At 54.7% G+C, this 22,922-nt stretch overlaps 53 non-coding genes across 53 annotated transcripts; 10 read left to right on the top strand and 43 right to left on the bottom strand.

Annotated features, from left to right (window-relative positions):
• Positions 1-312: 312 nt before the first annotated feature.
• Positions 313-386, bottom strand: Trnai-aau. Its single transcript has one exon. It is a non-coding gene; the product is annotated as a tRNA-Ile (tRNA).
• A 198-nt stretch (positions 387-584) lies between these two features.
• On the bottom strand, positions 585-656 carry Trnae-uuc. Its single transcript has one exon. It is a non-coding gene; the product is annotated as a tRNA-Glu (tRNA).
• Positions 657-953: 297 nt separating this feature from the next.
• On the bottom strand, positions 954-1,026 carry Trnam-cau. The gene has a single exon. It is a non-coding gene; the product is annotated as a tRNA-Met (tRNA).
• A 381-nt stretch (positions 1,027-1,407) lies between these two features.
• Trnag-gcc lies at positions 1,408-1,478 on the bottom strand. Its single transcript has one exon. It is a non-coding gene; the product is annotated as a tRNA-Gly (tRNA).
• Positions 1,479-1,820: 342 nt separating this feature from the next.
• On the top strand, positions 1,821-1,892 carry Trnag-ucc. The gene has a single exon. It is a non-coding gene; the product is annotated as a tRNA-Gly (tRNA).
• Positions 1,893-2,485: 593 nt separating this feature from the next.
• Trnai-aau lies at positions 2,486-2,559 on the bottom strand. Its single transcript has one exon. It is a non-coding gene; the product is annotated as a tRNA-Ile (tRNA).
• Positions 2,560-2,757: 198 nt separating this feature from the next.
• Trnae-uuc lies at positions 2,758-2,829 on the bottom strand. Its single transcript has one exon. It is a non-coding gene; the product is annotated as a tRNA-Glu (tRNA).
• A 297-nt stretch (positions 2,830-3,126) lies between these two features.
• On the bottom strand, positions 3,127-3,199 carry Trnam-cau. Its single transcript has one exon. It is a non-coding gene; the product is annotated as a tRNA-Met (tRNA).
• A 381-nt stretch (positions 3,200-3,580) lies between these two features.
• Positions 3,581-3,651, bottom strand: Trnag-gcc. The gene has a single exon. It is a non-coding gene; the product is annotated as a tRNA-Gly (tRNA).
• Positions 3,652-3,993: 342 nt separating this feature from the next.
• Trnag-ucc lies at positions 3,994-4,065 on the top strand. Its single transcript has one exon. It is a non-coding gene; the product is annotated as a tRNA-Gly (tRNA).
• Positions 4,066-4,658: 593 nt separating this feature from the next.
• On the bottom strand, positions 4,659-4,732 carry Trnai-aau. Its single transcript has one exon. It is a non-coding gene; the product is annotated as a tRNA-Ile (tRNA).
• A 198-nt stretch (positions 4,733-4,930) lies between these two features.
• Positions 4,931-5,002, bottom strand: Trnae-uuc. The gene has a single exon. It is a non-coding gene; the product is annotated as a tRNA-Glu (tRNA).
• Positions 5,003-5,299: 297 nt separating this feature from the next.
• Positions 5,300-5,372, bottom strand: Trnam-cau. Its single transcript has one exon. It is a non-coding gene; the product is annotated as a tRNA-Met (tRNA).
• A 381-nt stretch (positions 5,373-5,753) lies between these two features.
• On the bottom strand, positions 5,754-5,824 carry Trnag-gcc. The gene has a single exon. It is a non-coding gene; the product is annotated as a tRNA-Gly (tRNA).
• A 342-nt stretch (positions 5,825-6,166) lies between these two features.
• On the top strand, positions 6,167-6,238 carry Trnag-ucc. The gene has a single exon. It is a non-coding gene; the product is annotated as a tRNA-Gly (tRNA).
• A 593-nt stretch (positions 6,239-6,831) lies between these two features.
• Trnai-aau lies at positions 6,832-6,905 on the bottom strand. The gene has a single exon. It is a non-coding gene; the product is annotated as a tRNA-Ile (tRNA).
• A 198-nt stretch (positions 6,906-7,103) lies between these two features.
• Trnae-uuc lies at positions 7,104-7,175 on the bottom strand. Its single transcript has one exon. It is a non-coding gene; the product is annotated as a tRNA-Glu (tRNA).
• Positions 7,176-7,472: 297 nt separating this feature from the next.
• Positions 7,473-7,545, bottom strand: Trnam-cau. Its single transcript has one exon. It is a non-coding gene; the product is annotated as a tRNA-Met (tRNA).
• Positions 7,546-7,926: 381 nt separating this feature from the next.
• Positions 7,927-7,997, bottom strand: Trnag-gcc. The gene has a single exon. It is a non-coding gene; the product is annotated as a tRNA-Gly (tRNA).
• A 342-nt stretch (positions 7,998-8,339) lies between these two features.
• Trnag-ucc lies at positions 8,340-8,411 on the top strand. Its single transcript has one exon. It is a non-coding gene; the product is annotated as a tRNA-Gly (tRNA).
• A 593-nt stretch (positions 8,412-9,004) lies between these two features.
• Trnai-aau lies at positions 9,005-9,078 on the bottom strand. The gene has a single exon. It is a non-coding gene; the product is annotated as a tRNA-Ile (tRNA).
• Positions 9,079-9,276: 198 nt separating this feature from the next.
• Positions 9,277-9,348, bottom strand: Trnae-uuc. The gene has a single exon. It is a non-coding gene; the product is annotated as a tRNA-Glu (tRNA).
• Positions 9,349-9,645: 297 nt separating this feature from the next.
• Positions 9,646-9,718, bottom strand: Trnam-cau. The gene has a single exon. It is a non-coding gene; the product is annotated as a tRNA-Met (tRNA).
• A 381-nt stretch (positions 9,719-10,099) lies between these two features.
• Trnag-gcc lies at positions 10,100-10,170 on the bottom strand. The gene has a single exon. It is a non-coding gene; the product is annotated as a tRNA-Gly (tRNA).
• A 342-nt stretch (positions 10,171-10,512) lies between these two features.
• Trnag-ucc lies at positions 10,513-10,584 on the top strand. The gene has a single exon. It is a non-coding gene; the product is annotated as a tRNA-Gly (tRNA).
• A 593-nt stretch (positions 10,585-11,177) lies between these two features.
• Trnai-aau lies at positions 11,178-11,251 on the bottom strand. The gene has a single exon. It is a non-coding gene; the product is annotated as a tRNA-Ile (tRNA).
• Positions 11,252-11,449: 198 nt separating this feature from the next.
• Trnae-uuc lies at positions 11,450-11,521 on the bottom strand. The gene has a single exon. It is a non-coding gene; the product is annotated as a tRNA-Glu (tRNA).
• A 297-nt stretch (positions 11,522-11,818) lies between these two features.
• Trnam-cau lies at positions 11,819-11,891 on the bottom strand. Its single transcript has one exon. It is a non-coding gene; the product is annotated as a tRNA-Met (tRNA).
• Positions 11,892-12,272: 381 nt separating this feature from the next.
• Positions 12,273-12,343, bottom strand: Trnag-gcc. The gene has a single exon. It is a non-coding gene; the product is annotated as a tRNA-Gly (tRNA).
• Positions 12,344-12,685: 342 nt separating this feature from the next.
• On the top strand, positions 12,686-12,757 carry Trnag-ucc. The gene has a single exon. It is a non-coding gene; the product is annotated as a tRNA-Gly (tRNA).
• A 593-nt stretch (positions 12,758-13,350) lies between these two features.
• Positions 13,351-13,424, bottom strand: Trnai-aau. Its single transcript has one exon. It is a non-coding gene; the product is annotated as a tRNA-Ile (tRNA).
• A 198-nt stretch (positions 13,425-13,622) lies between these two features.
• On the bottom strand, positions 13,623-13,694 carry Trnae-uuc. The gene has a single exon. It is a non-coding gene; the product is annotated as a tRNA-Glu (tRNA).
• Positions 13,695-13,991: 297 nt separating this feature from the next.
• Trnam-cau lies at positions 13,992-14,064 on the bottom strand. The gene has a single exon. It is a non-coding gene; the product is annotated as a tRNA-Met (tRNA).
• Positions 14,065-14,445: 381 nt separating this feature from the next.
• Positions 14,446-14,516, bottom strand: Trnag-gcc. The gene has a single exon. It is a non-coding gene; the product is annotated as a tRNA-Gly (tRNA).
• Positions 14,517-14,858: 342 nt separating this feature from the next.
• Trnag-ucc lies at positions 14,859-14,930 on the top strand. The gene has a single exon. It is a non-coding gene; the product is annotated as a tRNA-Gly (tRNA).
• Positions 14,931-15,523: 593 nt separating this feature from the next.
• Trnai-aau lies at positions 15,524-15,597 on the bottom strand. Its single transcript has one exon. It is a non-coding gene; the product is annotated as a tRNA-Ile (tRNA).
• Positions 15,598-15,795: 198 nt separating this feature from the next.
• Trnae-uuc lies at positions 15,796-15,867 on the bottom strand. Its single transcript has one exon. It is a non-coding gene; the product is annotated as a tRNA-Glu (tRNA).
• A 297-nt stretch (positions 15,868-16,164) lies between these two features.
• On the bottom strand, positions 16,165-16,237 carry Trnam-cau. The gene has a single exon. It is a non-coding gene; the product is annotated as a tRNA-Met (tRNA).
• A 381-nt stretch (positions 16,238-16,618) lies between these two features.
• On the bottom strand, positions 16,619-16,689 carry Trnag-gcc. The gene has a single exon. It is a non-coding gene; the product is annotated as a tRNA-Gly (tRNA).
• Positions 16,690-17,031: 342 nt separating this feature from the next.
• Trnag-ucc lies at positions 17,032-17,103 on the top strand. The gene has a single exon. It is a non-coding gene; the product is annotated as a tRNA-Gly (tRNA).
• Positions 17,104-17,696: 593 nt separating this feature from the next.
• Trnai-aau lies at positions 17,697-17,770 on the bottom strand. Its single transcript has one exon. It is a non-coding gene; the product is annotated as a tRNA-Ile (tRNA).
• Positions 17,771-17,968: 198 nt separating this feature from the next.
• Positions 17,969-18,040, bottom strand: Trnae-uuc. The gene has a single exon. It is a non-coding gene; the product is annotated as a tRNA-Glu (tRNA).
• Positions 18,041-18,337: 297 nt separating this feature from the next.
• Trnam-cau lies at positions 18,338-18,410 on the bottom strand. The gene has a single exon. It is a non-coding gene; the product is annotated as a tRNA-Met (tRNA).
• A 381-nt stretch (positions 18,411-18,791) lies between these two features.
• On the bottom strand, positions 18,792-18,862 carry Trnag-gcc. The gene has a single exon. It is a non-coding gene; the product is annotated as a tRNA-Gly (tRNA).
• Positions 18,863-19,204: 342 nt separating this feature from the next.
• Trnag-ucc lies at positions 19,205-19,276 on the top strand. Its single transcript has one exon. It is a non-coding gene; the product is annotated as a tRNA-Gly (tRNA).
• A 593-nt stretch (positions 19,277-19,869) lies between these two features.
• Trnai-aau lies at positions 19,870-19,943 on the bottom strand. Its single transcript has one exon. It is a non-coding gene; the product is annotated as a tRNA-Ile (tRNA).
• A 198-nt stretch (positions 19,944-20,141) lies between these two features.
• On the bottom strand, positions 20,142-20,213 carry Trnae-uuc. The gene has a single exon. It is a non-coding gene; the product is annotated as a tRNA-Glu (tRNA).
• Positions 20,214-20,510: 297 nt separating this feature from the next.
• Positions 20,511-20,583, bottom strand: Trnam-cau. Its single transcript has one exon. It is a non-coding gene; the product is annotated as a tRNA-Met (tRNA).
• Positions 20,584-20,964: 381 nt separating this feature from the next.
• Trnag-gcc lies at positions 20,965-21,035 on the bottom strand. Its single transcript has one exon. It is a non-coding gene; the product is annotated as a tRNA-Gly (tRNA).
• Positions 21,036-21,377: 342 nt separating this feature from the next.
• On the top strand, positions 21,378-21,449 carry Trnag-ucc. The gene has a single exon. It is a non-coding gene; the product is annotated as a tRNA-Gly (tRNA).
• Positions 21,450-22,043: 594 nt separating this feature from the next.
• Trnai-aau lies at positions 22,044-22,117 on the bottom strand. The gene has a single exon. It is a non-coding gene; the product is annotated as a tRNA-Ile (tRNA).
• A 197-nt stretch (positions 22,118-22,314) lies between these two features.
• Positions 22,315-22,386, bottom strand: Trnae-uuc. The gene has a single exon. It is a non-coding gene; the product is annotated as a tRNA-Glu (tRNA).
• A 296-nt stretch (positions 22,387-22,682) lies between these two features.
• On the bottom strand, positions 22,683-22,755 carry Trnam-cau. The gene has a single exon. It is a non-coding gene; the product is annotated as a tRNA-Met (tRNA).
• Positions 22,756-22,922: the final 167 nt, after the last annotated feature.

The raw sequence follows: 22,922 nt of genomic DNA on the forward strand, positions 1-22,922 counted from the left end.
AGAAAGGAGAAACAAAAATAGGAAGTAAAAGTGCCAATAGTGCCCTGTGTTCCCATGCGCTCACCCGCCCAAGTACTAACAAGGGCCAAAGTTGTTACGCATCGGCAATCGGACATTTTCTTTCATTTTCTCTTTATCGGCTGAGAACCAGTGTATTCAAGATATTATGGCCATTGCCGAGTGAATGCTGTAGCGCTTCCCGACGAGTCGGGTTCGGATCCTCTATCAACTTCCACGCAGGGTGATGATCTTTTGGTCATCACACTCGCCAGCTGAAATCGGCGCTGCCTTGTCGTAGTAGTAAAAGAGTAGTGGCCCGTGGGGGGATCGAACCCACGACCTTCGCGTTATTAGCACGACGCTCTAACCAACTGAGCTAACGGGCCTCGGCATATGCAGATGCTCAGCCCTACGCTGGAAACAGGTGGCATGAAGCCATACACCATTTCTATGGTCGTCGTGTGTCTGCTTCCCTAGTCTATATTCTGCTGACGGTCACGAAACAGTAGCTATATTGCGAGCAGGACGGGAAACGGCCGCTCGGACAGCTCAAACTTGTCACGATTCGTGTGGAAAAAATTCCGTTCCGGTACCGGGAATCGAACCCGGGCCTCCTGGGTGAAAGCCAGGTATCCTAGCCACTAGACCACACCGGATGTGGCCGTTCCGTTAGACCGTTCGTACGGTCGCTTGTCGCATTTCGTGTCGAGTGCCGCGTCGGCGCCCCTCTCTCTTTGCGGGCATCTTTGCACATACTGACTGGCAAGGCGCGCACCTCAAACGTCGCAGAGCAATGCTTTTGGCTTCATGCTCTGCTGGGAGAAGAGGGAAAGGGAAGCTGTAAGTAGCAATAACAGGAAGTAAACATTTTCCCGCTGAAGCGTTGTGGATAACAAACAAGAAATACGTTGGCGCCCTAGCTACAGCACCACCATCAGTCACAGAAAATTAAATGCCCCGGGTGAGGATCGAACTCACGACCTTAAGATTATGAGACTTACGCGCTGCCTACTGCGCTACCGAGGCACGGGTGAACCGCTTGTCCTGGAAACTGGGTAAATAGCCTGCCCAATATTAGGCGTAGAGACACTGTACTTCCTCGATAACGTGTTCTGTTGCTACACGTGCACTGCCGGCCCAGTTGATTGCGGTGTTGCTGCAGCTGTTGGCAACGATAGGCAGCACTCCTTGTCGTTAAAGTTCAGTGCCTCGGAGGCACCGGGACACAGCAACTTGTGAGGCCAGGCCGACGCTAGTCTGTAGAACATGATGCGAGCGTCCTAGTGGGGACCCGCGAGTGCTGCGTTCTCGGTTCTTCTCAAGGGAATCCAGCTATACGTTCTTGTGGATCGTGCATCTCAAGCGCGCAAGCCACGCGGCAGCATTATCGCGGGAAAAGCAAAATGATGCATCGGCCGGGAATCGAACCCGGGCCGCCCGCGTGGCAGGCGAGCATTCTACCACTGAACCACCGATGCCCGGGCCAGCGGTAACTTGACGCTGCTTCCCGAGCAGATGTCTCAAGGGAAAGTGGGACTGCCGTCAAGCGCCGTAGCATTCTGTGGAAAAGATGCTGCAGACGCTGAATCCTGCACTGCACTGCTTAAAAATGCCGCCAGAACGCGGTCCTCTGCGTACTCTTGCGTCGACGGCGCCCAACTCTTGCCAAAGGATGCGAAATGTGCGCGGATACGCTGTCCGAATGCGTCTGGATGTGCTCCCCTAGCCCGCCTCGAAATGCGCCTGCCAGGTACGATCACCTTCGGCCGCTGCCGACTGGCGGGAAGCCGACACAGCGCGGACGCGCGGCGCTCGCTTGTGCGGTGGTGGTGTAATGGTCAGCATAGTTGCCTTCCAAGCAGTTGATCCGGGTTCGATTCCCGGCCACCGCAGCAGGCTTTTAATTTCGCGTATGAGTACTTTTGCCACGCGCTCTTAAATTATTGTTTTTTCGCCCTCTTACTCGCTGCACACCAGCCCTTAGTGTGTCTCGACTTGTCTCGACTTTGCTCAGCTGACGCGAGAGCTGACGCTCTCAAATCGGCCTATATCAAAACGACAAGCACGAGAAACGACTGAGAGAGGTAAGGAGAGGCGAGGCGATGGACACACAGCACGCCCCCTTCATTTCACGGTGGCGTCTCCCTGACCGAATCGGGCTGTAGCTCCGAAAAGAAAGGAGAAACAAAAATAGGAAGTAAAAGTGCCAATAGTGCCCTGTGTTCCCATGCGCTCACCCGCCCAAGTACTAACAAGGGCCAAAGTTGTTACGCATCGGCAATCGGACATTTTCTTTCATTTTCTCTTTATCGGCTGAGAACCAGTGTATTCAAGATATTATGGCCATTGCCGAGTGAATGCTGTAGCGCTTCCCGACGAGTCGGGTTCGGATCCTCTATCAACTTCCACGCAGGGTGATGATCTTTTGGTCATCACACTCGCCAGCTGAAATCGGCGCTGCCTTGTCGTAGTAGTAAAAGAGTAGTGGCCCGTGGGGGGATCGAACCCACGACCTTCGCGTTATTAGCACGACGCTCTAACCAACTGAGCTAACGGGCCTCGGCATATGCAGATGCTCAGCCCTACGCTGGAAACAGGTGGCATGAAGCCATACACCATTTCTATGGTCGTCGTGTGTCTGCTTCCCTAGTCTATATTCTGCTGACGGTCACGAAACAGTAGCTATATTGCGAGCAGGACGGGAAACGGCCGCTCGGACAGCTCAAACTTGTCACGATTCGTGTGGAAAAAATTCCGTTCCGGTACCGGGAATCGAACCCGGGCCTCCTGGGTGAAAGCCAGGTATCCTAGCCACTAGACCACACCGGATGTGGCCGTTCCGTTAGACCGTTCGTACGGTCGCTTGTCGCATTTCGTGTCGAGTGCCGCGTCGGCGCCCCTCTCTCTTTGCGGGCATCTTTGCACATACTGACTGGCAAGGCGCGCACCTCAAACGTCGCAGAGCAATGCTTTTGGCTTCATGCTCTGCTGGGAGAAGAGGGAAAGGGAAGCTGTAAGTAGCAATAACAGGAAGTAAACATTTTCCCGCTGAAGCGTTGTGGATAACAAACAAGAAATACGTTGGCGCCCTAGCTACAGCACCACCATCAGTCACAGAAAATTAAATGCCCCGGGTGAGGATCGAACTCACGACCTTAAGATTATGAGACTTACGCGCTGCCTACTGCGCTACCGAGGCACGGGTGAACCGCTTGTCCTGGAAACTGGGTAAATAGCCTGCCCAATATTAGGCGTAGAGACACTGTACTTCCTCGATAACGTGTTCTGTTGCTACACGTGCACTGCCGGCCCAGTTGATTGCGGTGTTGCTGCAGCTGTTGGCAACGATAGGCAGCACTCCTTGTCGTTAAAGTTCAGTGCCTCGGAGGCACCGGGACACAGCAACTTGTGAGGCCAGGCCGACGCTAGTCTGTAGAACATGATGCGAGCGTCCTAGTGGGGACCCGCGAGTGCTGCGTTCTCGGTTCTTCTCAAGGGAATCCAGCTATACGTTCTTGTGGATCGTGCATCTCAAGCGCGCAAGCCACGCGGCAGCATTATCGCGGGAAAAGCAAAATGATGCATCGGCCGGGAATCGAACCCGGGCCGCCCGCGTGGCAGGCGAGCATTCTACCACTGAACCACCGATGCCCGGGCCAGCGGTAACTTGACGCTGCTTCCCGAGCAGATGTCTCAAGGGAAAGTGGGACTGCCGTCAAGCGCCGTAGCATTCTGTGGAAAAGATGCTGCAGACGCTGAATCCTGCACTGCACTGCTTAAAAATGCCGCCAGAACGCGGTCCTCTGCGTACTCTTGCGTCGACGGCGCCCAACTCTTGCCAAAGGATGCGAAATGTGCGCGGATACGCTGTCCGAATGCGTCTGGATGTGCTCCCCTAGCCCGCCTCGAAATGCGCCTGCCAGGTACGATCACCTTCGGCCGCTGCCGACTGGCGGGAAGCCGACACAGCGCGGACGCGCGGCGCTCGCTTGTGCGGTGGTGGTGTAATGGTCAGCATAGTTGCCTTCCAAGCAGTTGATCCGGGTTCGATTCCCGGCCACCGCAGCAGGCTTTTAATTTCGCGTATGAGTACTTTTGCCACGCGCTCTTAAATTATTGTTTTTTCGCCCTCTTACTCGCTGCACACCAGCCCTTAGTGTGTCTCGACTTGTCTCGACTTTGCTCAGCTGACGCGAGAGCTGACGCTCTCAAATCGGCCTATATCAAAACGACAAGCACGAGAAACGACTGAGAGAGGTAAGGAGAGGCGAGGCGATGGACACACAGCACGCCCCCTTCATTTCACGGTGGCGTCTCCCTGACCGAATCGGGCTGTAGCTCCGAAAAGAAAGGAGAAACAAAAATAGGAAGTAAAAGTGCCAATAGTGCCCTGTGTTCCCATGCGCTCACCCGCCCAAGTACTAACAAGGGCCAAAGTTGTTACGCATCGGCAATCGGACATTTTCTTTCATTTTCTCTTTATCGGCTGAGAACCAGTGTATTCAAGATATTATGGCCATTGCCGAGTGAATGCTGTAGCGCTTCCCGACGAGTCGGGTTCGGATCCTCTATCAACTTCCACGCAGGGTGATGATCTTTTGGTCATCACACTCGCCAGCTGAAATCGGCGCTGCCTTGTCGTAGTAGTAAAAGAGTAGTGGCCCGTGGGGGGATCGAACCCACGACCTTCGCGTTATTAGCACGACGCTCTAACCAACTGAGCTAACGGGCCTCGGCATATGCAGATGCTCAGCCCTACGCTGGAAACAGGTGGCATGAAGCCATACACCATTTCTATGGTCGTCGTGTGTCTGCTTCCCTAGTCTATATTCTGCTGACGGTCACGAAACAGTAGCTATATTGCGAGCAGGACGGGAAACGGCCGCTCGGACAGCTCAAACTTGTCACGATTCGTGTGGAAAAAATTCCGTTCCGGTACCGGGAATCGAACCCGGGCCTCCTGGGTGAAAGCCAGGTATCCTAGCCACTAGACCACACCGGATGTGGCCGTTCCGTTAGACCGTTCGTACGGTCGCTTGTCGCATTTCGTGTCGAGTGCCGCGTCGGCGCCCCTCTCTCTTTGCGGGCATCTTTGCACATACTGACTGGCAAGGCGCGCACCTCAAACGTCGCAGAGCAATGCTTTTGGCTTCATGCTCTGCTGGGAGAAGAGGGAAAGGGAAGCTGTAAGTAGCAATAACAGGAAGTAAACATTTTCCCGCTGAAGCGTTGTGGATAACAAACAAGAAATACGTTGGCGCCCTAGCTACAGCACCACCATCAGTCACAGAAAATTAAATGCCCCGGGTGAGGATCGAACTCACGACCTTAAGATTATGAGACTTACGCGCTGCCTACTGCGCTACCGAGGCACGGGTGAACCCCTTGTCCTGGAAACTGGGTAAATAGCCTGCCCAATATTAGGCGTAGAGACACTGTACTTCCTCGATAACGTGTTCTGTTGCTACACGTGCACTGCCGGCCCAGTTGATTGCGGTGTTGCTGCAGCTGTTGGCAACGATAGGCAGCACTCCTTGTCGTTAAAGTTCAGTGCCTCGGAGGCACCGGGACACAGCAACTTGTGAGGCCAGGCCGACGCTAGTCTGTAGAACATGATGCGAGCGTCCTAGTGGGGACCCGCGAGTGCTGCGTTCTCGGTTCTTCTCAAGGGAATCCAGCTATACGTTCTTGTGGATCGTGCATCTCAAGCGCGCAAGCCACGCGGCAGCATTATCGCGGGAAAAGCAAAATGATGCATCGGCCGGGAATCGAACCCGGGCCGCCCGCGTGGCAGGCGAGCATTCTACCACTGAACCACCGATGCCCGGGCCAGCGGTAACTTGACGCTGCTTCCCGAGCAGATGTCTCAAGGGAAAGTGGGACTGCCGTCAAGCGCCGTAGCATTCTGTGGAAAAGATGCTGCAGACGCTGAATCCTGCACTGCACTGCTTAAAAATGCCGCCAGAACGCGGTCCTCTGCGTACTCTTGCGTCGACGGCGCCCAACTCTTGCCAAAGGATGCGAAATGTGCGCGGATACGCTGTCCGAATGCGTCTGGATGTGCTCCCCTAGCCCGCCTCGAAATGCGCCTGCCAGGTACGATCACCTTCGGCCGCTGCCGACTGGCGGGAAGCCGACACAGCGCGGACGCGCGGCGCTCGCTTGTGCGGTGGTGGTGTAATGGTCAGCATAGTTGCCTTCCAAGCAGTTGATCCGGGTTCGATTCCCGGCCACCGCAGCAGGCTTTTAATTTCGCGTATGAGTACTTTTGCCACGCGCTCTTAAATTATTGTTTTTTCGCCCTCTTACTCGCTGCACACCAGCCCTTAGTGTGTCTCGACTTGTCTCGACTTTGCTCAGCTGACGCGAGAGCTGACGCTCTCAAATCGGCCTATATCAAAACGACAAGCACGAGAAACGACTGAGAGAGGTAAGGAGAGGCGAGGCGATGGACACACAGCACGCCCCCTTCATTTCACGGTGGCGTCTCCCTGACCGAATCGGGCTGTAGCTCCGAAAAGAAAGGAGAAACAAAAATAGGAAGTAAAAGTGCCAATAGTGCCCTGTGTTCCCATGCGCTCACCCGCCCAAGTACTAACAAGGGCCAAAGTTGTTACGCATCGGCAATCGGACATTTTCTTTCATTTTCTCTTTATCGGCTGAGAACCAGTGTATTCAAGATATTATGGCCATTGCCGAGTGAATGCTGTAGCGCTTCCCGACGAGTCGGGTTCGGATCCTCTATCAACTTCCACGCAGGGTGATGATCTTTTGGTCATCACACTCGCCAGCTGAAATCGGCGCTGCCTTGTCGTAGTAGTAAAAGAGTAGTGGCCCGTGGGGGGATCGAACCCACGACCTTCGCGTTATTAGCACGACGCTCTAACCAACTGAGCTAACGGGCCTCGGCATATGCAGATGCTCAGCCCTACGCTGGAAACAGGTGGCATGAAGCCATACACCATTTCTATGGTCGTCGTGTGTCTGCTTCCCTAGTCTATATTCTGCTGACGGTCACGAAACAGTAGCTATATTGCGAGCAGGACGGGAAACGGCCGCTCGGACAGCTCAAACTTGTCACGATTCGTGTGGAAAAAATTCCGTTCCGGTACCGGGAATCGAACCCGGGCCTCCTGGGTGAAAGCCAGGTATCCTAGCCACTAGACCACACCGGATGTGGCCGTTCCGTTAGACCGTTCGTACGGTCGCTTGTCGCATTTCGTGTCGAGTGCCGCGTCGGCGCCCCTCTCTCTTTGCGGGCATCTTTGCACATACTGACTGGCAAGGCGCGCACCTCAAACGTCGCAGAGCAATGCTTTTGGCTTCATGCTCTGCTGGGAGAAGAGGGAAAGGGAAGCTGTAAGTAGCAATAACAGGAAGTAAACATTTTCCCGCTGAAGCGTTGTGGATAACAAACAAGAAATACGTTGGCGCCCTAGCTACAGCACCACCATCAGTCACAGAAAATTAAATGCCCCGGGTGAGGATCGAACTCACGACCTTAAGATTATGAGACTTACGCGCTGCCTACTGCGCTACCGAGGCACGGGTGAACCGCTTGTCCTGGAAACTGGGTAAATAGCCTGCCCAATATTAGGCGTAGAGACACTGTACTTCCTCGATAACGTGTTCTGTTGCTACACGTGCACTGCCGGCCCAGTTGATTGCGGTGTTGCTGCAGCTGTTGGCAACGATAGGCAGCACTCCTTGTCGTTAAAGTTCAGTGCCTCGGAGGCACCGGGACACAGCAACTTGTGAGGCCAGGCCGACGCTAGTCTGTAGAACATGATGCGAGCGTCCTAGTGGGGACCCGCGAGTGCTGCGTTCTCGGTTCTTCTCAAGGGAATCCAGCTATACGTTCTTGTGGATCGTGCATCTCAAGCGCGCAAGCCACGCGGCAGCATTATCGCGGGAAAAGCAAAATGATGCATCGGCCGGGAATCGAACCCGGGCCGCCCGCGTGGCAGGCGAGCATTCTACCACTGAACCACCGATGCCCGGGCCAGCGGTAACTTGACGCTGCTTCCCGAGCAGATGTCTCAAGGGAAAGTGGGACTGCCGTCAAGCGCCGTAGCATTCTGTGGAAAAGATGCTGCAGACGCTGAATCCTGCACTGCACTGCTTAAAAATGCCGCCAGAACGCGGTCCTCTGCGTACTCTTGCGTCGACGGCGCCCAACTCTTGCCAAAGGATGCGAAATGTGCGCGGATACGCTGTCCGAATGCGTCTGGATGTGCTCCCCTAGCCCGCCTCGAAATGCGCCTGCCAGGTACGATCACCTTCGGCCGCTGCCGACTGGCGGGAAGCCGACACAGCGCGGACGCGCGGCGCTCGCTTGTGCGGTGGTGGTGTAATGGTCAGCATAGTTGCCTTCCAAGCAGTTGATCCGGGTTCGATTCCCGGCCACCGCAGCAGGCTTTTAATTTCGCGTATGAGTACTTTTGCCACGCGCTCTTAAATTATTGTTTTTTCGCCCTCTTACTCGCTGCACACCAGCCCTTAGTGTGTCTCGACTTGTCTCGACTTTGCTCAGCTGACGCGAGAGCTGACGCTCTCAAATCGGCCTATATCAAAACGACAAGCACGAGAAACGACTGAGAGAGGTAAGGAGAGGCGAGGCGATGGACACACAGCACGCCCCCTTCATTTCACGGTGGCGTCTCCCTGACCGAATCGGGCTGTAGCTCCGAAAAGAAAGGAGAAACAAAAATAGGAAGTAAAAGTGCCAATAGTGCCCTGTGTTCCCATGCGCTCACCCGCCCAAGTACTAACAAGGGCCAAAGTTGTTACGCATCGGCAATCGGACATTTTCTTTCATTTTCTCTTTATCGGCTGAGAACCAGTGTATTCAAGATATTATGGCCATTGCCGAGTGAATGCTGTAGCGCTTCCCGACGAGTCGGGTTCGGATCCTCTATCAACTTCCACGCAGGGTGATGATCTTTTGGTCATCACACTCGCCAGCTGAAATCGGCGCTGCCTTGTCGTAGTAGTAAAAGAGTAGTGGCCCGTGGGGGGATCGAACCCACGACCTTCGCGTTATTAGCACGACGCTCTAACCAACTGAGCTAACGGGCCTCGGCATATGCAGATGCTCAGCCCTACGCTGGAAACAGGTGGCATGAAGCCATACACCATTTCTATGGTCGTCGTGTGTCTGCTTCCCTAGTCTATATTCTGCTGACGGTCACGAAACAGTAGCTATATTGCGAGCAGGACGGGAAACGGCCGCTCGGACAGCTCAAACTTGTCACGATTCGTGTGGAAAAAATTCCGTTCCGGTACCGGGAATCGAACCCGGGCCTCCTGGGTGAAAGCCAGGTATCCTAGCCACTAGACCACACCGGATGTGGCCGTTCCGTTAGACCGTTCGTACGGTCGCTTGTCGCATTTCGTGTCGAGTGCCGCGTCGGCGCCCCTCTCTCTTTGCGGGCATCTTTGCACATACTGACTGGCAAGGCGCGCACCTCAAACGTCGCAGAGCAATGCTTTTGGCTTCATGCTCTGCTGGGAGAAGAGGGAAAGGGAAGCTGTAAGTAGCAATAACAGGAAGTAAACATTTTCCCGCTGAAGCGTTGTGGATAACAAACAAGAAATACGTTGGCGCCCTAGCTACAGCACCACCATCAGTCACAGAAAATTAAATGCCCCGGGTGAGGATCGAACTCACGACCTTAAGATTATGAGACTTACGCGCTGCCTACTGCGCTACCGAGGCACGGGTGAACCGCTTGTCCTGGAAACTGGGTAAATAGCCTGCCCAATATTAGGCGTAGAGACACTGTACTTCCTCGATAACGTGTTCTGTTGCTACACGTGCACTGCCGGCCCAGTTGATTGCGGTGTTGCTGCAGCTGTTGGCAACGATAGGCAGCACTCCTTGTCGTTAAAGTTCAGTGCCTCGGAGGCACCGGGACACAGCAACTTGTGAGGCCAGGCCGACGCTAGTCTGTAGAACATGATGCGAGCGTCCTAGTGGGGACCCGCGAGTGCTGCGTTCTCGGTTCTTCTCAAGGGAATCCAGCTATACGTTCTTGTGGATCGTGCATCTCAAGCGCGCAAGCCACGCGGCAGCATTATCGCGGGAAAAGCAAAATGATGCATCGGCCGGGAATCGAACCCGGGCCGCCCGCGTGGCAGGCGAGCATTCTACCACTGAACCACCGATGCCCGGGCCAGCGGTAACTTGACGCTGCTTCCCGAGCAGATGTCTCAAGGGAAAGTGGGACTGCCGTCAAGCGCCGTAGCATTCTGTGGAAAAGATGCTGCAGACGCTGAATCCTGCACTGCACTGCTTAAAAATGCCGCCAGAACGCGGTCCTCTGCGTACTCTTGCGTCGACGGCGCCCAACTCTTGCCAAAGGATGCGAAATGTGCGCGGATACGCTGTCCGAATGCGTCTGGATGTGCTCCCCTAGCCCGCCTCGAAATGCGCCTGCCAGGTACGATCACCTTCGGCCGCTGCCGACTGGCGGGAAGCCGACACAGCGCGGACGCGCGGCGCTCGCTTGTGCGGTGGTGGTGTAATGGTCAGCATAGTTGCCTTCCAAGCAGTTGATCCGGGTTCGATTCCCGGCCACCGCAGCAGGCTTTTAATTTCGCGTATGAGTACTTTTGCCACGCGCTCTTAAATTATTGTTTTTTCGCCCTCTTACTCGCTGCACACCAGCCCTTAGTGTGTCTCGACTTGTCTCGACTTTGCTCAGCTGACGCGAGAGCTGACGCTCTCAAATCGGCCTATATCAAAACGACAAGCACGAGAAACGACTGAGAGAGGTAAGGAGAGGCGAGGCGATGGACACACAGCACGCCCCCTTCATTTCACGGTGGCGTCTCCCTGACCGAATCGGGCTGTAGCTCCGAAAAGAAAGGAGAAACAAAAATAGGAAGTAAAAGTGCCAATAGTGCCCTGTGTTCCCATGCGCTCACCCGCCCAAGTACTAACAAGGGCCAAAGTTGTTACGCATCGGCAATCGGACATTTTCTTTCATTTTCTCTTTATCGGCTGAGAACCAGTGTATTCAAGATATTATGGCCATTGCCGAGTGAATGCTGTAGCGCTTCCCGACGAGTCGGGTTCGGATCCTCTATCAACTTCCACGCAGGGTGATGATCTTTTGGTCATCACACTCGCCAGCTGAAATCGGCGCTGCCTTGTCGTAGTAGTAAAAGAGTAGTGGCCCGTGGGGGGATCGAACCCACGACCTTCGCGTTATTAGCACGACGCTCTAACCAACTGAGCTAACGGGCCTCGGCATATGCAGATGCTCAGCCCTACGCTGGAAACAGGTGGCATGAAGCCATACACCATTTCTATGGTCGTCGTGTGTCTGCTTCCCTAGTCTATATTCTGCTGACGGTCACGAAACAGTAGCTATATTGCGAGCAGGACGGGAAACGGCCGCTCGGACAGCTCAAACTTGTCACGATTCGTGTGGAAAAAATTCCGTTCCGGTACCGGGAATCGAACCCGGGCCTCCTGGGTGAAAGCCAGGTATCCTAGCCACTAGACCACACCGGATGTGGCCGTTCCGTTAGACCGTTCGTACGGTCGCTTGTCGCATTTCGTGTCGAGTGCCGCGTCGGCGCCCCTCTCTCTTTGCGGGCATCTTTGCACATACTGACTGGCAAGGCGCGCACCTCAAACGTCGCAGAGCAATGCTTTTGGCTTCATGCTCTGCTGGGAGAAGAGGGAAAGGGAAGCTGTAAGTAGCAATAACAGGAAGTAAACATTTTCCCGCTGAAGCGTTGTGGATAACAAACAAGAAATACGTTGGCGCCCTAGCTACAGCACCACCATCAGTCACAGAAAATTAAATGCCCCGGGTGAGGATCGAACTCACGACCTTAAGATTATGAGACTTACGCGCTGCCTACTGCGCTACCGAGGCACGGGTGAACCGCTTGTCCTGGAAACTGGGTAAATAGCCTGCCCAATATTAGGCGTAGAGACACTGTACTTCCTCGATAACGTGTTCTGTTGCTACACGTGCACTGCCGGCCCAGTTGATTGCGGTGTTGCTGCAGCTGTTGGCAACGATAGGCAGCACTCCTTGTCGTTAAAGTTCAGTGCCTCGGAGGCACCGGGACACAGCAACTTGTGAGGCCAGGCCGACGCTAGTCTGTAGAACATGATGCGAGCGTCCTAGTGGGGACCCGCGAGTGCTGCGTTCTCGGTTCTTCTCAAGGGAATCCAGCTATACGTTCTTGTGGATCGTGCATCTCAAGCGCGCAAGCCACGCGGCAGCATTATCGCGGGAAAAGCAAAATGATGCATCGGCCGGGAATCGAACCCGGGCCGCCCGCGTGGCAGGCGAGCATTCTACCACTGAACCACCGATGCCCGGGCCAGCGGTAACTTGACGCTGCTTCCCGAGCAGATGTCTCAAGGGAAAGTGGGACTGCCGTCAAGCGCCGTAGCATTCTGTGGAAAAGATGCTGCAGACGCTGAATCCTGCACTGCACTGCTTAAAAATGCCGCCAGAACGCGGTCCTCTGCGTACTCTTGCGTCGACGGCGCCCAACTCTTGCCAAAGGATGCGAAATGTGCGCGGATACGCTGTCCGAATGCGTCTGGATGTGCTCCCCTAGCCCGCCTCGAAATGCGCCTGCCAGGTACGATCACCTTCGGCCGCTGCCGACTGGCGGGAAGCCGACACAGCGCGGACGCGCGGCGCTCGCTTGTGCGGTGGTGGTGTAATGGTCAGCATAGTTGCCTTCCAAGCAGTTGATCCGGGTTCGATTCCCGGCCACCGCAGCAGGCTTTTAATTTCGCGTATGAGTACTTTTGCCACGCGCTCTTAAATTATTGTTTTTTCGCCCTCTTACTCGCTGCACACCAGCCCTTAGTGTGTCTCGACTTGTCTCGACTTTGCTCAGCTGACGCGAGAGCTGACGCTCTCAAATCGGCCTATATCAAAACGACAAGCACGAGAAACGACTGAGAGAGGTAAGGAGAGGCGAGGCGATGGACACACAGCACGCCCCCTTCATTTCACGGTGGCGTCTCCCTGACCGAATCGGGCTGTAGCTCCGAAAAGAAAGGAGAAACAAAAATAGGAAGTAAAAGTGCCAATAGTGCCCTGTGTTCCCATGCGCTCACCCGCCCAAGTACTAACAAGGGCCAAAGTTGTTACGCATCGGCAATCGGACATTTTCTTTCATTTTCTCTTTATCGGCTGAGAACCAGTGTATTCAAGATATTATGGCCATTGCCGAGTGAATGCTGTAGCGCTTCCCGACGAGTCGGGTTCGGATCCTCTATCAACTTCCACGCAGGGTGATGATCTTTTGGTCATCACACTCGCCAGCTGAAATCGGCGCTGCCTTGTCGTAGTAGTAAAAGAGTAGTGGCCCGTGGGGGGATCGAACCCACGACCTTCGCGTTATTAGCACGACGCTCTAACCAACTGAGCTAACGGGCCTCGGCATATGCAGATGCTCAGCCCTACGCTGGAAACAGGTGGCATGAAGCCATACACCATTTCTATGGTCGTCGTGTGTCTGCTTCCCTAGTCTATATTCTGCTGACGGTCACGAAACAGTAGCTATATTGCGAGCAGGACGGGAAACGGCCGCTCGGACAGCTCAAACTTGTCACGATTCGTGTGGAAAAAATTCCGTTCCGGTACCGGGAATCGAACCCGGGCCTCCTGGGTGAAAGCCAGGTATCCTAGCCACTAGACCACACCGGATGTGGCCGTTCCGTTAGACCGTTCGTACGGTCGCTTGTCGCATTTCGTGTCGAGTGCCGCGTCGGCGCCCCTCTCTCTTTGCGGGCATCTTTGCACATACTGACTGGCAAGGCGCGCACCTCAAACGTCGCAGAGCAATGCTTTTGGCTTCATGCTCTGCTGGGAGAAGAGGGAAAGGGAAGCTGTAAGTAGCAATAACAGGAAGTAAACATTTTCCCGCTGAAGCGTTGTGGATAACAAACAAGAAATACGTTGGCGCCCTAGCTACAGCACCACCATCAGTCACAGAAAATTAAATGCCCCGGGTGAGGATCGAACTCACGACCTTAAGATTATGAGACTTACGCGCTGCCTACTGCGCTACCGAGGCACGGGTGAACCGCTTGTCCTGGAAACTGGGTAAATAGCCTGCCCAATATTAGGCGTAGAGACACTGTACTTCCTCGATAACGTGTTCTGTTGCTACACGTGCACTGCCGGCCCAGTTGATTGCGGTGTTGCTGCAGCTGTTGGCAACGATAGGCAGCACTCCTTGTCGTTAAAGTTCAGTGCCTCGGAGGCACCGGGACACAGCAACTTGTGAGGCCAGGCCGACGCTAGTCTGTAGAACATGATGCGAGCGTCCTAGTGGGGACCCGCGAGTGCTGCGTTCTCGGTTCTTCTCAAGGGAATCCAGCTATACGTTCTTGTGGATCGTGCATCTCAAGCGCGCAAGCCACGCGGCAGCATTATCGCGGGAAAAGCAAAATGATGCATCGGCCGGGAATCGAACCCGGGCCGCCCGCGTGGCAGGCGAGCATTCTACCACTGAACCACCGATGCCCGGGCCAGCGGTAACTTGACGCTGCTTCCCGAGCAGATGTCTCAAGGGAAAGTGGGACTGCCGTCAAGCGCCGTAGCATTCTGTGGAAAAGATGCTGCAGACGCTGAATCCTGCACTGCACTGCTTAAAAATGCCGCCAGAACGCGGTCCTCTGCGTACTCTTGCGTCGACGGCGCCCAACTCTTGCCAAAGGATGCGAAATGTGCGCGGATACGCTGTCCGAATGCGTCTGGATGTGCTCCCCTAGCCCGCCTCGAAATGCGCCTGCCAGGTACGATCACCTTCGGCCGCTGCCGACTGGCGGGAAGCCGACACAGCGCGGACGCGCGGCGCTCGCTTGTGCGGTGGTGGTGTAATGGTCAGCATAGTTGCCTTCCAAGCAGTTGATCCGGGTTCGATTCCCGGCCACCGCAGCAGGCTTTTAATTTCGCGTATGAGTACTTTTGCCACGCGCTCTTAAATTATTGTTTTTTCGCCCTCTTACTCGCTGCACACCAGCCCTTAGTGTGTCTCGACTTGTCTCGACTTTGCTCAGCTGACGCGAGAGCTGACGCTCTCAAATCGGCCTATATCAAAACGACAAGCACGAGAAACGACTGAGAGAGGTAAGGAGAGGCGAGGCGATGGACACACAGCACGCCCCCTTCATTTCACGGTGGCGTCTCCCTGACCGAATCGGGCTGTAGCTCCGAAAAGAAAGGAGAAACAAAAATAGGAAGTAAAAGTGCCAATAGTGCCCTGTGTTCCCATGCGCTCACCCGCCCAAGTACTAACAAGGGCCAAAGTTGTTACGCATCGGCAATCGGACATTTTCTTTCATTTTCTCTTTATCGGCTGAGAACCAGTGTATTCAAGATATTATGGCCATTGCCGAGTGAATGCTGTAGCGCTTCCCGACGAGTCGGGTTCGGATCCTCTATCAACTTCCACGCAGGGTGATGATCTTTTGGTCATCACACTCGCCAGCTGAAATCGGCGCTGCCTTGTCGTAGTAGTAAAAGAGTAGTGGCCCGTGGGGGGATCGAACCCACGACCTTCGCGTTATTAGCACGACGCTCTAACCAACTGAGCTAACGGGCCTCGGCATATGCAGATGCTCAGCCCTACGCTGGAAACAGGTGGCATGAAGCCATACACCATTTCTATGGTCGTCGTGTGTCTGCTTCCCTAGTCTATATTCTGCTGACGGTCACGAAACAGTAGCTATATTGCGAGCAGGACGGGAAACGGCCGCTCGGACAGCTCAAACTTGTCACGATTCGTGTGGAAAAAATTCCGTTCCGGTACCGGGAATCGAACCCGGGCCTCCTGGGTGAAAGCCAGGTATCCTAGCCACTAGACCACACCGGATGTGGCCGTTCCGTTAGACCGTTCGTACGGTCGCTTGTCGCATTTCGTGTCGAGTGCCGCGTCGGCGCCCCTCTCTCTTTGCGGGCATCTTTGCACATACTGACTGGCAAGGCGCGCACCTCAAACGTCGCAGAGCAATGCTTTTGGCTTCATGCTCTGCTGGGAGAAGAGGGAAAGGGAAGCTGTAAGTAGCAATAACAGGAAGTAAACATTTTCCCGCTGAAGCGTTGTGGATAACAAACAAGAAATACGTTGGCGCCCTAGCTACAGCACCACCATCAGTCACAGAAAATTAAATGCCCCGGGTGAGGATCGAACTCACGACCTTAAGATTATGAGACTTACGCGCTGCCTACTGCGCTACCGAGGCACGGGTGAACCGCTTGTCCTGGAAACTGGGTAAATAGCCTGCCCAATATTAGGCGTAGAGACACTGTACTTCCTCGATAACGTGTTCTGTTGCTACACGTGCACTGCCGGCCCAGTTGATTGCGGTGTTGCTGCAGCTGTTGGCAACGATAGGCAGCACTCCTTGTCGTTAAAGTTCAGTGCCTCGGAGGCACCGGGACACAGCAACTTGTGAGGCCAGGCCGACGCTAGTCTGTAGAACATGATGCGAGCGTCCTAGTGGGGACCCGCGAGTGCTGCGTTCTCGGTTCTTCTCAAGGGAATCCAGCTATACGTTCTTGTGGATCGTGCATCTCAAGCGCGCAAGCCACGCGGCAGCATTATCGCGGGAAAAGCAAAATGATGCATCGGCCGGGAATCGAACCCGGGCCGCCCGCGTGGCAGGCGAGCATTCTACCACTGAACCACCGATGCCCGGGCCAGCGGTAACTTGACGCTGCTTCCCGAGCAGATGTCTCAAGGGAAAGTGGGACTGCCGTCAAGCGCCGTAGCATTCTGTGGAAAAGATGCTGCAGACGCTGAATCCTGCACTGCACTGCTTAAAAATGCCGCCAGAACGCGGTCCTCTGCGTACTCTTGCGTCGACGGCGCCCAACTCTTGCCAAAGGATGCGAAATGTGCGCGGATACGCTGTCCGAATGCGTCTGGATGTGCTCCCCTAGCCCGCCTCGAAATGCGCCTGCCAGGTACGATCACCTTCGGCCGCTGCCGACTGGCGGGAAGCCGACACAGCGCGGACGCGCGGCGCTCGCTTGTGCGGTGGTGGTGTAATGGTCAGCATAGTTGCCTTCCAAGCAGTTGATCCGGGTTCGATTCCCGGCCACCGCAGCAGGCTTTTAATTTCGCGTATGAGTACTTTTGCCACGCGCTCTTAAATTATTGTTTTTTCGCCCTCTTACTCGCTGCACACCAGCCCTTAGTGTGTCTCGACTTGTCTCGACTTTGCTCAGCTGACGCGAGAGCTGACGCTCTCAAATCGGCCTATATCAAAACGACAAGCACGAGAAACGACTGAGAGAGGTAAGGAGAGGCGAGGCGATGGACACACAGCACGCCCCCTTCATTTCACGGTGGCGTCTCCCTGACCGAATCGGGCTGTAGCTCCGAAAAGAAAGGAGAAACAAAAATAGGAAGTAAAAGTGCCAATAGTGCCCTGTGTTCCCATGCGCTCACCCGCCCAAGTACTAACAAGGGCCAAAGTTGTTACGCATCGGCAATCGGACATTTTCTTTCATTTTCTCTTTATCGGCTGAGAACCAGTGTATTCAAGATATTATGGCCATTGCCGAGTGAATGCTGTAGCGCTTCCCGACGAGTCGGGTTCGGATCCTCTATCAACTTCCACGCAGGGTGATGATCTTTTGGTCATCACACTCGCCAGCTGAAATCGGCGCTGCCTTGTCGTAGTAGTAAAAGAGTAGTGGCCCGTGGGGGGATCGAACCCACGACCTTCGCGTTATTAGCACGACGCTCTAACCAACTGAGCTAACGGGCCTCGGCATATGCAGATGCTCAGCCCTACGCTGGAAACAGGTGGCATGAAGCCATACACCATTTCTATGGTCGTCGTGTGTCTGCTTCCCTAGTCTATATTCTGCTGACGGTCACGAAACAGTAGCTATATTGCGAGCAGGACGGGAAACGGCCGCTCGGACAGCTCAAACTTGTCACGATTCGTGTGGAAAAAATTCCGTTCCGGTACCGGGAATCGAACCCGGGCCTCCTGGGTGAAAGCCAGGTATCCTAGCCACTAGACCACACCGGATGTGGCCGTTCCGTTAGACCGTTCGTACGGTCGCTTGTCGCATTTCGTGTCGAGTGCCGCGTCGGCGCCCCTCTCTCTTTGCGGGCATCTTTGCACATACTGACTGGCAAGGCGCGCACCTCAAACGTCGCAGAGCAATGCTTTTGGCTTCATGCTCTGCTGGGAGAAGAGGGAAAGGGAAGCTGTAAGTAGCAATAACAGGAAGTAAACATTTTCCCGCTGAAGCGTTGTGGATAACAAACAAGAAATACGTTGGCGCCCTAGCTACAGCACCACCATCAGTCACAGAAAATTAAATGCCCCGGGTGAGGATCGAACTCACGACCTTAAGATTATGAGACTTACGCGCTGCCTACTGCGCTACCGAGGCACGGGTGAACCGCTTGTCCTGGAAACTGGGTAAATAGCCTGCCCAATATTAGGCGTAGAGACACTGTACTTCCTCGATAACGTGTTCTGTTGCTACACGTGCACTGCCGGCCCAGTTGATTGCGGTGTTGCTGCAGCTGTTGGCAACGATAGGCAGCACTCCTTGTCGTTAAAGTTCAGTGCCTCGGAGGCACCGGGACACAGCAACTTGTGAGGCCAGGCCGACGCTAGTCTGTAGAACATGATGCGAGCGTCCTAGTGGGGACCCGCGAGTGCTGCGTTCTCGGTTCTTCTCAAGGGAATCCAGCTATACGTTCTTGTGGATCGTGCATCTCAAGCGCGCAAGCCACGCGGCAGCATTATCGCGGGAAAAGCAAAATGATGCATCGGCCGGGAATCGAACCCGGGCCGCCCGCGTGGCAGGCGAGCATTCTACCACTGAACCACCGATGCCCGGGCCAGCGGTAACTTGACGCTGCTTCCCGAGCAGATGTCTCAAGGGAAAGTGGGACTGCCGTCAAGCGCCGTAGCATTCTGTGGAAAAGATGCTGCAGACGCTGAATCCTGCACTGCACTGCTTAAAAATGCCGCCAGAACGCGGTCCTCTGCGTACTCTTGCGTCGACGGCGCCCAACTCTTGCCAAAGGATGCGAAATGTGCGCGGATACGCTGTCCGAATGCGTCTGGATGTGCTCCCCTAGCCCGCCTCGAAATGCGCCTGCCAGGTACGATCACCTTCGGCCGCTGCCGACTGGCGGGAAGCCGACACAGCGCGGACGCGCGGCGCTCGCTTGTGCGGTGGTGGTGTAATGGTCAGCATAGTTGCCTTCCAAGCAGTTGATCCGGGTTCGATTCCCGGCCACCGCAGCAGGCTTTTAATTTCGCGTATGAGTACTTTTGCCACGCGCTCTTAAATTATTGTTTTTTCGCCCTCTTACTCGCTGCACACCAGCCCTTAGTGTGTCTCGACTTGTCTCGACTTTGCTCAGCTGACGCGAGAGCTGACGCTCTCAAATCGGCCTATATCAAAACGACAAGCACGAGAAACGACTGAGAGAGGTAAGGAGAGGCGAGGCGATGGACACACAGCACGCCCCCTTCATTTCACGGTGGCGTCTCCCTGACCGAATCGGGCTGTAGCTCCGAAAAGAAAGGAGAAACAAAAATAGGAAGTAAAAGTGCCAATAGTGCCCTGTGTTCCCATGCGCTCACCCGCCCAAGTACTAACAAGGGCCAAAGTTGTTACGCATCGGCAATCGGACATTTTCTTTCATTTTCTCTTTATCGGCTGAGAACCAGTGTATTCAAGATATTATGGCCATTGCCGAGTGAATGCTGTAGCGCTTCCCGACGAGTCGGGTTCGGATCCTCTATCAACTTCCACGCAGGGTGATGATCTTTTGGTCATCACACTCGCCAGCTGAAATCGGCGCTGCCTTGTCGTAGTAGTAAAAGAGTAGTGGCCCGTGGGGGGATCGAACCCACGACCTTCGCGTTATTAGCACGACGCTCTAACCAACTGAGCTAACGGGCCTCGGCATATGCAGATGCTCAGCCCTACGCTGGAAACAGGTGGCATGAAGCCATACACCATTTCTATGGTCGTCGTGTGTCTGCTTCCCTAGTCTATATTCTGCTGACGGTCACGAAACAGTAGCTATATTGCGAGCAGGACGGGAAACGGCCGCTCGGACAGCTCAAACTTGTCACGATTCGTGTGGAAAAAATTCCGTTCCGGTACCGGGAATCGAACCCGGGCCTCCTGGGTGAAAGCCAGGTATCCTAGCCACTAGACCACACCGGATGTGGCCGTTCCGTTAGACCGTTCGTACGGTCGCTTGTCGCATTTCGTGTCGAGTGCCGCGTCGGCGCCCCTCTCTCTTTGCGGGCATCTTTGCACATACTGACTGGCAAGGCGCGCACCTCAAACGTCGCAGAGCAATGCTTTTGGCTTCATGCTCTGCTGGGAGAAGAGGGAAAGGGAAGCTGTAAGTAGCAATAACAGGAAGTAAACATTTTCCCGCTGAAGCGTTGTGGATAACAAACAAGAAATACGTTGGCGCCCTAGCTACAGCACCACCATCAGTCACAGAAAATTAAATGCCCCGGGTGAGGATCGAACTCACGACCTTAAGATTATGAGACTTACGCGCTGCCTACTGCGCTACCGAGGCACGGGTGAACCGCTTGTCCTGGAAACTGGGTAAATAGCCTGCCCAATATTAGGCGTAGAGACACTGTACTTCCTCGATAACGTGTTCTGTTGCTACACGTGCACTGCCGGCCCAGTTGATTGCGGTGTTGCTGCAGCTGTTGGCAACGATAGGCAGCACTCCTTGTCGTTAAAGTTCAGTGCCTCGGAGGCACCGGGACACAGCAACTTGTGAGGCCAGGCCGACGCTAGTCTGTAGAACATGATGCGAGCGTCCTAGTGGGGACCCGCGAGTGCTGCGTTCTCGGTTCTTCTCAAGGGAATCCAGCTATACGTTCTTGTGGATCGTGCATCTCAAGCGCGCAAGCCACGCGGCAGCATTATCGCGGGAAAAGCAAAATGATGCATCGGCCGGGAATCGAACCCGGGCCGCCCGCGTGGCAGGCGAGCATTCTACCACTGAACCACCGATGCCCGGGCCAGCGGTAACTTGACGCTGCTTCCCGAGCAGATGTCTCAAGGGAAAGTGGGACTGCCGTCAAGCGCCGTAGCATTCTGTGGAAAAGATGCTGCAGACGCTGAATCCTGCACTGCACTGCTTAAAAATGCCGCCAGAACGCGGTCCTCTGCGTACTCTTGCGTCGACGGCGCCCAACTCTTGCCAAAGGATGCGAAATGTGCGCGGATACGCTGTCCGAATGCGTCTGGATGTGCTCCCCTAGCCCGCCTCGAAATGCGCCTGCCAGGTACGATCACCTTCGGCCGCTGCCGACTGGCGGGAAGCCGACACAGCGCGGACGCGCGGCGCTCGCTTGTGCGGTGGTGGTGTAATGGTCAGCATAGTTGCCTTCCAAGCAGTTGATCCGGGTTCGATTCCCGGCCACCGCAGCAGGCTTTTAATTTCGCGTATGAGTACTTTTGCCACGCGCTCTTAAATTATTGTTTTTTTCGCCCTCTTACTCGCTGCACACCAGCCCTTAGTGTGTCTCGACTTGTCTCGACTTTGCTCAGCTGACGCGAGAGCTGACGCTCTCAAATCGGCCTATATCAAAACGACAAGCACGAGAAACGACTGAGAGAGGTAAGGAGAGGCGAGGCGATGGACACACAGCACGCCCCCTTCATTTCACGGTGGCGTCTCCCTGACCGAATCGGGCTGTAGCTCCGAAAAGAAAGGAGAAACAAAAATAGGAAGTAAAAGTGCCAATAGTGCCCTGTGTTCCCATGCGCTCACCCGCCCAAGTACTAACAAGGGCCAAAGTTGTTACGCATCGGCAATCGGACATTTTCTTTCATTTTCTCTTTATCGGCTGAGAACCAGTGTATTCAAGATATTATGGCCATTGCCGAGTGAATGCTGTAGCGCTTCCCGACGAGTCGGGTTCGGATCCTCTATCAACTTCCACGCAGGGTGATGATCTTTTGGTCATCACACTCGCCAGCTGAAATCGGCGCTGCCTTGTCGTAGTAGTAAAAGAGTAGTGGCCCGTGGGGGGATCGAACCCACGACCTTCGCGTTATTAGCACGACGCTCTAACCAACTGAGCTAACGGGCCTCGGCATATGCAGATGCTCAGCCCTACGCTGGAAACAGGTGGCATGAAGCCATACACCATTTCTATGGTCGTCGTGTGTCTGCTTCCCTAGTCTATATTCTGCTGACGGTCACGAAACAGTAGCTATATTGCGAGCAGGACGGAAACGGCCGCTCGGACAGCTCAAACTTGTCACGATTCGTGTGGAAAAAATTCCGTTCCGGTACCGGGAATCGAACCCGGGCCTCCTGGGTGAAAGCCAGGTATCCTAGCCACTAGACCACACCGGATGTGGCCGTTCCGTTAGACCGTTCGTACGGTCGCTTGTCGCATTTCGTGTCGAGTGCCGCGTCGGCGCCCCTCTCTCTTTGCGGGCATCTTTGCACATACTGACTGGCAAGGCGCGCACCTCAAACGTCGCAGAGCAATGCTTTTGGCTTCATGCTCTGCTGGAGAAGAGGGAAAGGGAAGCTGTAAGTAGCAATAACAGGAAGTAAACATTTTCCCGCTGAAGCGTTGTGGATAACAAACAAGAAATACGTTGGCGCCCTAGCTACAGCACCACCATCAGTCACAGAAAATTAAATGCCCCGGGTGAGGATCGAACTCACGACCTTAAGATTATGAGACTTACGCGCTGCCTACTGCGCTACCGAGGCACGGGTGAACCGCTTGTCCTGGAAACTGGGTAAATAGCCTGCCCAATATTAGGCGTAGAGACACTGTACTTCCTCGATAACGTGTTCTGTTGCTACACGTGCACTGCCGGCCCAGTTGATTGCGGTGTTGCTGCAGCTGTTGGCAACGATAGGCAGCACTCCTTGTC

This window comes from Schistocerca americana, unplaced genomic scaffold, assembly GCF_021461395.2.
Source record: "Schistocerca americana isolate TAMUIC-IGC-003095 unplaced genomic scaffold, iqSchAmer2.1 HiC_scaffold_1046, whole genome shotgun sequence".
In the NCBI taxonomy this organism is placed as follows: domain Eukaryota; kingdom Metazoa; phylum Arthropoda; class Insecta; order Orthoptera; family Acrididae; genus Schistocerca; species Schistocerca americana.